Source organism: Nematostella vectensis, chromosome 5 (assembly GCF_932526225.1).
Source record: "Nematostella vectensis chromosome 5, jaNemVect1.1, whole genome shotgun sequence".
In the NCBI taxonomy this organism is placed as follows: domain Eukaryota; kingdom Metazoa; phylum Cnidaria; class Anthozoa; order Actiniaria; family Edwardsiidae; genus Nematostella; species Nematostella vectensis.
Window position 1 is genome coordinate 12,141,492 of NC_064038.1, and position 12,875 is coordinate 12,154,366.

Sequence of the window (12,875 nt, forward strand, 5' to 3'; positions counted from 1 at the left end):
CCCCTTATCCACCACACACAAAACTGGTGCTAAGCAAACTGAGCTAAACCCCCTTAAAATCCACTGCACACCAAACTGACACTTAGCAAACTGAACTACACCCATTATCCACTGCACATACTGATGCTTATCAAACTGCGCCATTTCCTTTATCCAATATACACAGACCAATACTAATCAAACTGAACTAAGCCTTATATTCACTGTACACAAGACCAACTCTAATTCAACTGAGCTTAGCACTTTATCCATTGCACACCAGACTGATGCAACACAAGACCAGCACTAACTCATTTAAGCTAAGCCCTCACCACAGCACACCAGACCACAGACAAATGCTAATCAAACTAATAAAGTACCTTAACCTCTGTACATCAAATTAAACTTTACCACTTATCCATCACACACCAGACTGATGCCAATCAAAGTGAGTTAAGCCCCTCAAACACTGTACACAAGACCAACACTGACTCATCTGAGCCAGGGCCCTCAACACAGCACACCAGGCAAATGATAATCAAACTGAGCTAAGCCCCGTATCCACTGTAAACCAATATGAGGTAAGCCCCATCTGCCCTACAACATTAACCAATGATAATCAAACTGAGTTGTCAGAACAATAATAACCAAACTGAACTTAACACCTTATCCACTGTACACCAGACCAATGATAGTCTAATTCCCTTATCAACTCTACATCAAACAAATATTAAAGCCGCATTGTCACCAGTTTACTTTCGGTCGGTTACGTAACAATATCCGATGATTTCAACGGAAAACGCGAAAAATATTTCAAAATATTGAAAACAGTGTGTTTATTTGAAGTTTCTTTGAGGATGTGATTGATAATTTAGAGCGGATGGCCTGTTAAATATTTCGGATTCGAATAGATTCTTTTGTCTTTTAACGGTTGATGTTTCCGTCGGACCTCCGGAAGTAAACTGGTGACAATGCGGCTTTAATCAAACTGAACTAAGCACCTTATCTAATGCATTTAGACAAACACGAATGAAACCGAGCAAAGCCTCTTATCCACCACACACAAGACTGATGCTATTCCAACTGAGCTTAAAAGCCCCTTATTCACCACACACCATACTGATGCTATTCAAACTGAGTTTAAGCCCCTTATTCACCACACACTATACTGACGCTATTCCAACTGAGCTTAAGCCCCTTATACACCACACACCATACTGATGCAATTCAAACTGAGTCTAAGCCCCTTATACACCACACACCATACTGATGCTATTCAAACTGAGCTTAAGCCCCTTATACACTACACACTATACTGATGCAATTCAAACTGAGTCTAAGCCCCTTATACACCACACACTATACTGATGCTATTCAAACTGAGCTTAAGCCCCTTATTCACCACACACTATACTGACGCTATTCCAACTGAGCTTAAGCCCCTCATTCACTACACACCATACTGATGCTATTCAAACTGAGTTTAAGCCCCTTATACACCACACACCATACTGATGCTATTCCAACTGAGCTCAAGCCCCTTATACACCACACACCATACTGGTGCTATTCAAACTGAGTTTAATCCCCTTATTCACCACACACTATACTGATGCTATTCCAACTGAGCTTAAGCCCCTTATACACCACACACTATACTGGTGCTTAATCAAACTGGGCTTACTTATTCACTACACACCATACTGGTGCTATTCAAACTGAGCTTAAGCCCCTTATTCACTACACACCATACTGATGCTATTCAAACTGAGTTTAAGCCCCTTATTCACCACACACTATACTGATGCTATTCCAACTGAGCTTAAGCCCCTTATTCACTACACACCATACTGATGTTATTCTAACTGAGCTTAAGCCCGTTATTCACTACACACTATACTGATGCTATTCCAACTGAGCTTAAGTCCATTATTCACTACACACCATACTGATGCTATTCCAACTGAGCTTAAGCCCCTCATTCACTACACACTATACTGATGCTATTCCAACTGAGCTTAAGTCCATTATTCACCACACACCATACTGATGCTAATCAAACTTAGCTATGCCCCTTATCCATTGTACATGAAACCCTTATTCAACAGAGCTGAGCCCCTTATCCAATAATAATCAAACTGATTTAAGCCCCTTGTACACTGTATATTAGACTAAAACTACTCAAAGAAAAGACCCATATCCCCTCGACACCTGACCAATTAAATTCAGACTGAGCTGTGCCACTTATCCACTGTACGACAAACAAATTATAATCAAACTGTACAAAGCGACTTATTTACTTGAAAACAAGCCAATAATAAACAAACTGAACTAAGCAACTTATCCACCACACACCAAACTGATGCTAATCAAACAAAGCTCAGTCTGTTATCCACAGTACACGAGAGCTAAACTAACTCAACTGAGCTAAGCCCCTTATCCACCGTACATCAAATTGAACTAAGCTACTTATACATCGCATGCTAATCAAACTAAACTACACTGTTTGCCCCTTATCCACTATACACAAGACTTAGCTAGGGCCCCTTATCCACTGTACAAATGACCAACGCTAATTCAACAGAGCTAAGCCCCTTGTCTACTGTTCTTCAGACAAATGATAAACAAACTGAATTAAGCCCGCCTATCCGCTGTTTATATGACCGGCTCCAACAAAACTGCTCTAAGCTCCTCAGCACTGCACAAGCAGCCAATGCTTCTTAAACTGAGCATAGCCCATTACTCACCGCACACCAAAATGACGCTAAGCAAACTGAGCCAAGCCCCTTATCCACCGCACATCAAACTGGTGCTAAGCAAACTGAGCTAAGCCCCTTATCCACCGCACACCAAAATGACACTAAGCAAACTGAACTAAGCCCCTTATCCACCACACACAAAACTGGTGCTAAGCAAACTGAGCTAAACCCCCTTAAAATCCACTGCACACCAAACTGACACTTAGCAAACTGAACTACACCCATTATCCACTGCACATACTGATGCTTATCAAACTGCGCCATTTCCTTTATCCAATATACACAGACCAATACTAATCAAACTGAACTAAGCCTTATATTCACTGTACACAAGACCAACTCTAATTCAACTGAGCTTAGCACTTTATCCATTGCACACCAGACTGATGCAACACAAGACCAGCACTAACTCATTTAAGCTAAGCCCTCACCACAGCACACCAGACCACAGACAAATGCTAATCAAACTAATAAAGTACCTTAACCTCTGTACATCAAATTAAACTTTACCACTTATCCATCACACACCAGACTGATGCCAATCAAAGTGAGTTAAGCCCCTCAAACACTGTACACAAGACCAACACTGACTCATCTGAGCCAGGGCCCTCAACACAGCACACCAGGCAAATGATAATCAAACTGAGCTAAGCCCCGTATCCACTGTAAACCAATATGAGGTAAGCCCCATCTGCCCTACAACATTAACCAATGATAATCAAACTGAGTTGTCAGAACAATAATAACCAAACTGAACTTAACACCTTATCCACTGTACACCAGACCAATGATAGTCTAATTCCCTTATCAACTCTACATCAAACAAATATTAAAGCCGCATTGTCACCAGTTTACTTTCGGTCGGTTACGTAACAATATCCGATGATTTCAACAGAAAACGCGAAAAATATTTCAAAATATTGAAAACAGTGTGTTTATTTGAAGTTTCTTTGAGGATGTGATTGATAATTTAGAGCGGATGGCCTGTTAAATATTTCGGATTCGAATAGATTCTTTTGTCTTTTAACGGTTGATGTTTCCGTCGGACCTCCGGAAGTAAACTGGTGACAATGCGGCTTTAATCAAACTGAACTAAGCACCTTATCTAATGCATTTAGACAAACACAAATGAAACCGAGCAAAGCCTCTTATCCACCACACACAAGACTGATGCTATTCCAACTGAGCTTAAAAGCCCCTTATTCACCACACACCATACTGATGCTATTCAAACTGAGTTTAAGCCCCTTATTCACCACACACTATACTGACGCTATTCCAACTGAGCTTAAGCCCCTTATACACCACACACCATACTGATGCAATTCAAACTGAGTCTAAGCCCCTTATACACCACACACCATACTGATGCTATTCAAACTGAGCTTAAGCCCCTTATACACTACACACTATACTGATGCAATTCAAACTGAGTCTAAGCCCCTTATACACCACACACTATACTGATGCTATTCAAACTGAGCTTAAGCCCCTTATTCACCACACACTATACTGACGCTATTCCAACTGAGCTTAAGCCCCTCATTCACTACACACCATACTGATGCTATTCAAACTGAGTTTAAGCCCCTTATACACCACACACCATACTGATGCTATTCCAACTGAGCTCAAGCCCCTTATACACCACACACCATACTGGTGCTATTCAAACTGAGTTTAATCCCCTTATTCACCACACACTATACTGATGCTATTCCAACTGAGCTTAAGCCCCTTATACACCACACACTATACTGGTGCTTAATCAAACTGGGCTTACTTATTCACTACACACCATACTGGTGCTATTCAAACTGAGCTTAAGCCCCTTATTCACTACACACCATACTGATGCTATTCAAACTGAGTTTAAGCCCCTTATTCACCACACACTATACTGATGCTATTCCAACTGAGCTTAAGCCCCTTATTCACTACACACCATACTGATGTTATTCTAACTGAGCTTAAGCCCGTTATTCACTACACACTATACTGATGCTATTCCAACTGAGCTTAAGTCCATTATTCACTACACACCATACTGATGCTATTCCAACTGAGCTTAAGCCCCTCATTCACTACACACTATACTGATGCTATTCCAACTGAGCTTAAGTCCATTATTCACCACACACCATACTGATGCTAATCAAACTGAGCTTAAGCCCCTTATACACACACACCATACTAGTGCTATTCAATCTGAGCTTAAGCCTATACACCACACACTATACTGGTTCTTAATCAAACTGGGCTTACTTATTCACCACACACTATACTGATGCTATTCCAACTGAGGTTAAGCCCCTTATTCACCACACACCATACTGATGCTATTCCAACTGAGCTTAAGCCCCTTATACACTACACACCATACTGGTGCTATCCAAACTGAGCTTAAGGCCCTTATTCACTACACACCATACTGATGCTATTCAAACTGAGTTTAAGCCCCTTATACACCACACACTATACTGATGCTATGCAAATGTTAATGACACTGAATTAAGCCCCTGTAAACTATAAACTAGACCAACACTAACTCATCTGAGCTATGCCCCACCAGAACCTAGTGTTTAGAATTAAGCCCCTATCCACTGTTCATCATCAGACTAATAATAATCAAAACAAGTTAAGCTCTTATCCACTGTTTATACGATCAGCTCTAATAAAAATGAGCTAAGCCCCTCAGCACTGTATAAAGGCCAATGCTAAGCAAACTGAGCTGACTCCCTTATTCACTGTACAGAATTGAAATGCACAACACACCAGATACTGATGTCCAACACACACCAGATTCTGGTGCTTATCAAACTGAACCAGCCCATATCAACTGTACATAAGACTGAGCCAAGCACCTTTTCCATCAAATTGAACTAAGCCAATTATCACCAGACTGATGCCTCCAGTTATATCATCAAACTGAGCTAAGCCCCTTGTACACAAGACAATCCTAATTCAACTGAGCTTAGCCCCTAGCCAACACACAAGGGGCCAATGCTAATCAAACTGAGCTACAAGTGCACTTTACGTCAAATTGAACTCAGCCAGTCATCCATCACACACCAGACAAATGCTAATCAAACTGAGCTAGTATATGGGAACAATAATAATCAAACTGACTAGGTCCCTTATCAACCACACACCAGACTGATGCTAAGCATACTGAACTAAACCCCCTATTGTACACAAGACTGAGCTAATCACCTTTTCCACTGTAAACCCGACCAATCCGAATTCAACTGTGCATGGCCCCTTATCCAATAATAATCAAAATGGAATTATGCACCGCACACCAGACTAATGCTAAGCAAACTGAGCTGAGCGCCTAATCCATTGTACATAAGACCAATGCTATTCAAACTGGGCTAATCCATATATTCACTGTACATAAGACCAATGCTATTCAAACTGGGCTAATCCTTATAATCACTGTAGTTGAACCCCATATCTGCTGTACAGGTGACCAATGCTAATCAAACTGAGTTGAGCCTCTTATCCACCACACACCAGGCAGGGCAGTAGAAGTGATTATTTAACCTGAAAAGGAAAAAAATAATAAAAGTAACAGTTATCGATTAAGCGCCTTTTTGTAGAGGTTATATACAGTAAAAGAACATGCAAAACAACAGACAGGTGATACAACTATTGCAGGTAGACTCGGCAATTCCACATGAGATATGCAATATCAAGATTTTTTCAAATTACATTGAGCCTTATGAAAATGATAAAATATTGAGAATTTGGGTTCACGCCCATTTCACAGGGCTCACTGAAAAAGGGGCTTGTGCCTTGGATTGAAAAAAATTCCAGATTTCTCACTTGTTTCCGCATGAGGACACATTATTGTGGACATTACTTAATGTCCACAACGTTGACATATTTAAGTTTAATTTAGGAAAAAAGCTTCACATAAATGTGAAGAATCATTAAAATTCATCTTTTAGATACATGCATCTTTTATGTAAAAAAAAAAAATTGAGAATATCAATCCTACTTATATCATTTTTTTTTTTCAAAAAGAAAGGTTGATTTTTATGTTATCTCTGCAATACTTCTATTTCAATGAATAAAAAAAAACTGGATGTCATTTTTTGGGGGAAAGCTACAGTACGACTTTTGCAGTGAATGGTATGAGAAGCAATTTAAAGTAGAATTAGAAACAAATGTCAATTTTTGTCTTTGGATGTGATGCACAACAATCATGAACAAAAAGAATGTAAACATCATGGAAATCGTCATTCTCCATACACAGAGCTTCTGGAATTACGCAAAAAAAAACCTCAAAATTACGCGGGATTCTTTACTAAATTTAAGGAAAGCACGAAATAACTTGAAAAGGTGATTTTTTGTGTGAAAATAGGCAAGTTTTCATTGGCTCCTAGCTACCAGCCTATAAAAAAAGGTATTTTATTATTAGTCCTAGGCCTTCGCAGTTTAGCAAAGAGCACCTAGTCATTTTATTTGTTTTCGAAATTCCGTTCGAAACATCGCACTCTTACGAAGAATATCTCTCTTTTTTTTACGAGAAATAGAGATAAGAACCCATCAGCTGTGCAATTAAATGTTTTGTCTTTCAAAATTTATCCAAATTATGTGGGATTACGTGGAAATTTGTGGATTACGCAGATTACGCGGATTACGCGGAAAAAGCCAAATTACGTGCTTCCGCACAAGCGCGTAATTCCAGAAGCCCTGTATACATGAGACGTAAGACCAAAACAATGAGCTTGTCACAAGTTTGAAGAACAAGAGGCTAAAAGTAAACATAAAGGAGAAACTTTTACATTTGGAAGGCCAGCTTAAAGTCACTTTGTTCCCTATAAAAATAAAAAAAATGTGCACTCTATAAACAAATGGAGGGTTCAACTTTGAAATAAATATGAGTGTTTGCATAACTTGTATAAAATATTTGGATGTTTTGGATTGGACAAAAATCCACATTTATGCTGTTTTAAGTATGAGCAGAGCTTGATGTGCCCTAAAATTGGATTGGGATGACTTATAACTTCTGGTTTAGGGCTGGATTTCAATATAAATTGTTGCTGATTTGCTGCAATGATAATGCTATGGGGAACATTTCTCATTTGATATTTGAGAGAAGTAGGTACTATACCCATTATAGACCACAAAAATTGATGGCAAGGAAATTCAATAGAAAACGATCACAAGATAGAAGTGTTTTACTGACCATATTATTGAAAGCTCTTACCTAATATCAGACTTCTTTGTGAGAGTAATACAAAAAAAATGCAAGTATTTTAACTGTAACTAAAATACCACAGACAATAATTGTTGACGAATTTAGTTTTTAAAAGTCATGTTTGTAAATGTGTGACGGCTCAAATTTATGTTGTATAATTCAGCAAATGTTAGACTGTCTGATAATACAGTAGGTTGCAAGGGTAAGGTACTGTCCAAACAAATCAGGAATACAGAAAGAGAGGCCAAATAGCATCCTGAGACATCAACAACAAAATGGAAGGTTTTTAAACTCGCCATGAGGTGCATGAGTAAAGATTATTTCTTGTTTTGGGAATTATAGCCAAATTCGTTGTTGTGCGACCTCCAAAAATCCAAAACCCCTTTCTCTGTTTGATAATGGTGCGTAGTCAATCAAACCAAACAATCAAAACCAGCTGTAATAAACACAAAGTCTTGTAAAAAGCTTTGAAAAACATTGTTCTCTAAATGTCAGTTCTTCAACTTGATGAGTCAGTTTTCAGCTTGTTTTCCTATGAAGTGAGATTTTTATGATTTTTTTTGCAACTGTCCAATAATAGGTACCGTCTGAAAATAGGTATGAGTACCTTAAAGGTTCTGTAACACCCTATATCAAACAAATTTCATTATCCTCTTTAACAAATATTCTGGCATAGAATACAAATATTGTGGTCAATTTGTTTAAAAGCCATGTAAATGTTTATTCATATTAACATTATATACAGTCATAAAAACACTAACAGCTTTCTTAACTTGAACTGTTTGAATATTAGCTTATCTATTTGATAACCCATTAAGCATTGTGGGTTATGAGACATGGGCTCCTTAGCAGTGTGGTATGCCAGTTCAGGAAGAAAGGAAGTAATATAATGGTTCATTGTCCTTGTGAAAATGCCAAAAAGTCATGAACCCAAGATATTCAGCAGAAATCGCAAGCTGTGCACCAACTATCAGTGTAATGGTGAACGACTAAGACGGAAAGATGCCAAGAAATGGCAATTTCTAGTGAGAATTCGCCCCAATTCAGAAGGAAATCTGTGCAGTTATGGCTTCTCTTTTAATAAAACTGTACCTGTATCTCCTTAAAAGGAAACAGTGTGAACAGGAAACCATTTAACCATTTCATAATCCCATGACAATTAAAGACTTATTAGAGATGAAATTAAATTTTAACAAAGAAGCAGTAAGCTGTTCCTCTGTGCTGTTCATTGATGAGTGTCCGCAGATAAGTCTTGTTGTTTTCTCTTGAATTTGTAGAGTTATCATAGATAAATATACACATTTTTTTGTCAAACAGTTCCTCTGACTTGATTTCGGAGGTTCGCAATAATGCACGGTTATTGATTAAATCGACCAAATCATGATAGCTACACAGAGGAAATCTTGCATGTGATTCACCCTGAGCTTACATAATATTCTATCTAATCCTTGCAATACTTTGAAGCTTTGAAAACTGTTTGGTAAACTGGCAAAACCGAAAGTGTACGACGTTCTGCTACCAAGCTGCCATTTTGAACTATTGGTTTACTGCGAATGAAATGCCAGAGAGGCCTGGAGTCGAATGTTTTGATGGCCAATGTTAATCCATTTTTTCCCTCCTTCCCAAACTGGCATTCTCCCCTGCTTATAGCTTATCTGCTTAGGGTATCCAACCGGAAGTAATATTGCAAAAGTGAAAAGGTAAACTTTTAGGCCGAAATGGACAAAAATACCACAATATTCATATTGGTTGTCAGATTTGCTAAAGATGACCCCCGAGGTGTTAACAGGAACTAATGAACTAGGTGTTCACATAGTCATGTTTGGGCTGAAGAAAACAAATGTGCCATATGACTGTCAATTAGTTTAACTAAGACAAAATGAAGATGCAGTAAACAAAGCATAAATATTGAAAATAAAACCTGAGGCTGAAGAAAACAAATGTGCCATATGACTGTCAATTAGTTTAACTAAGACAAAATGAAGATGCAGTAAACAAAGCATAAATATTGAAAATAAAACCTAAAATCGTCAGAAATGTGCAATGAAAGCCCGTTTAGATTTGAAAGGCAATTAAAAAAAACGGTTCAAATTTTAATTTGGATTTTTCGCGCTTATTTTAAAAGGTGTCATTAAGTACTCATAAGTATTGCGCGCATGTACAAACAACAAACTTCAAAAATTTATAGCCTGCGTAGCGACTATAAAAAAATTATCGCTTCAAAACCTATCCAAACATCGCTTATTTTTCGTTTTGTTTCAAGAAAGGTTGATGAGTAGGTTATGTTATATATAGAGCCACTTTATTTTATGCTTGTCTTTACGGAGCTACGCACTCACTGAAGAAATGAATAAATTTTGTTCGGCTCGAGCAAGGGCGAGAATACAAGGTTGAGAATTAGTTAATAAAACAAATCACGATTATCATTATCATTTAAACTTACCTTCCGGATGTGCTCCAAAATATTTATACAACGTATTTCGAAGGTAAAAATGGATGTTTAACTTCGGATGGTGGATGATTTTCGATGATGAAGGATCGTGCAACCACGGCGCGTCTCGAAAACAGTTCTCCAACTCAAACTGTCTTCAGATAAACTGTTGCCAAGGTAACACTACAAATGATATATACCACAGGAGTCCCGTCGAATGAGCGTGCATTATTCCTTCTGTATCTCAATGATGTATTTATCGATTCTTTTATTAATACTTATTTACTTTAACGAATATTTAAAAGACCTGTCAACTACATTCAGATTATATAATAAAGAGGTATCTCAGAAATTATGAAAAAATATAAAACGTAGAAATCGAGGATCAATGTTTTTACAGCCTAATAGTGACTGGGTGTTTCCGAAACTTTAAATTAAAGTCCGTATAACCACCTTTAACTAGCAGAAAGAAACATTGATAAGCTTTCAAATTATGAAAAGGAAATTGAATTTGATTGAGATTTAGGTTTCCTACAGAACTTTGAAAATTGATGGTCATTTTCTTGGCCGCACAAAACGGGGATTGAATCTTAGGGTACTATCGTTTTCTGTTTTGGCAAAGAAGTCTAAACAACGCTTTTAAATAATATCGATCAACCACTCCTTTGTTATTGTTTAATACAGTGGTTTATTTGCAAAAAAAAACTTCAACATAACAATCCACGAATGAAGTCTGATACGTTATTGACGATATTTGATTGAAAATATTTTGGTTACTCGCTTGAACTAGCTGATGGAAACTGATGTTTTGTGTGATTCGGCATTAAGTAGGAGTATAAAATGGTGGCGTGATTAGCTCGTAAAAATTCTGAGACGGCAGTCACAAAATAATAACTCGATTTTGCATTGCTACCTACACTAAAAAAATTGCATTGCTACCTACACACTACCCAAAGGAAAACGGAAGACATGTGAAGGGAATCATCACAGGTAGCTCGAGCTCTTTATTTATCTCTATCGAGTAAACATAAACATGAAAAAGAAACAAAAGACTTATCGAAGAAGAAAGTGTTGTTTAGGGCGTTAGCCCTTATTGACAGCAAAATAGACCATCCCCATTCACAGTAGGGAATGTTAAAAATAACTCCGTTTGCATAGATTCCACCGTGTATAAGAGTGCATCATATATGTTTTCGCAAAAGTATTTGCATTTGTATTTGTGTGTGTGGTAATCCCCGTAGCTTAGATAACGCATTTGGTGCGGACCTACGGTTGTACAAGATTAACCGTGTATGTGGTACTCTCCGTAGCTTAGATAACGTGTCTGGTGCGGTCCTCGTAACTACGGTTGTACAAGATTATCCGTGTGTGTGGTACTCTCCGTAGCTTAGATAACGTGTGTGGTGCGGTCCTCGTAACTACGGTTGTACAAGATTATCCGTGTGTGGTACTCTCCGTAGCTTAGATAACGTGTCTGTTGCGGTCCTCACAACTACGGTTGTACAAGATTATCCGTGTGTCGTACTCTCCATATCTTAGGTAATGTGTCTGGTGCGGTCCTCATAACTACAGTTGTACAAGATTATTCGTGTGTGGTACTCTCGATAGCTTAGATAACGTGTCTGCTGTCCTCATAAATACGGTTGTACAAGATTATCCGTGTGTATGGTACTCTCCGTAGCTTAGATAACGTGTCTGGTGCGGTCCTCGTAACTACGGTTGTACAAGATTATCCGTGTGTGTGGTACTCTCCGTAGCTTATAGATAACGTGTCTGGTGCGGTCTTCGTAACTACGGTTGTACAAGATTATCCGTGTGTGGTACTCTCCGTAGCTTAGGATAACGTGTCAGTTGCGGTCCTCATAACTACAGTTGTACAAAATTATCCGTGTGTGGTAAACTCAGAAAATCACCTAGTAAGCCCGCCCCGATAAGCTCTCCAATTCCTGTTATCTTCGGACCGAAAACAAAATCCTTCTAACTGACAGGAGCACAAGAGCTCCCGTAAATGTACGGGAATCGCATCTTATGCGAAAAATAGTACCAAAAAATCGATGTTTTTTCCTAATATTCATAGCTGAATTCATAGATCAATTACTCATCTTCAGTTTGCTAAGTTTAGATAATCAATTTGTTGCTTTTTTGCTATCAAAACTCGCCATTTTTAAGTCGTGTCGAGTTGTAGTAAATTTTCATCAGAGAGGAATAGAAACCCTTCCAATGCTTTTACAGAACCCGGTAAGAAGAGGACCAATCACGGCTAACATCATTTTATGCGATCACTTATCGGCCAATCAGATTTCACCTCGATTTGACATGTAGCTGTCACCGTGAGCCTAAAAGATTGTAAACAACTTTGCGAAGTTATTGGAAGTTTTGCTACAACATGAGACTTTATTACTTGTTTTTTAGTCTTTTTTTAAAAAAAAAGTGCCTACGCTTAACGTGGTGTTTGGTGTCTCAGCTGTCTAAAAACATCGAGAAATCTAGGATTTCT

At 38.3% G+C, this 12,875-nt stretch overlaps 1 long non-coding RNA gene across 1 annotated transcript; it reads right to left on the bottom strand.

The window, feature by feature from the left end:
* Nucleotides 1–6,107: 6,107 nt before the first annotated feature.
* On the bottom strand, nucleotides 6,108–10,540 carry LOC116608493. The gene is made up of 2 exons (XR_007308081.1): nucleotides 10,391–10,540; nucleotides 6,108–6,284 (listed from the first exon to the last, which is right to left on the bottom strand). It is a non-coding gene; the product is annotated as an uncharacterized LOC116608493 (long non-coding RNA).
* Nucleotides 10,541–12,875: the final 2,335 nt, after the last annotated feature.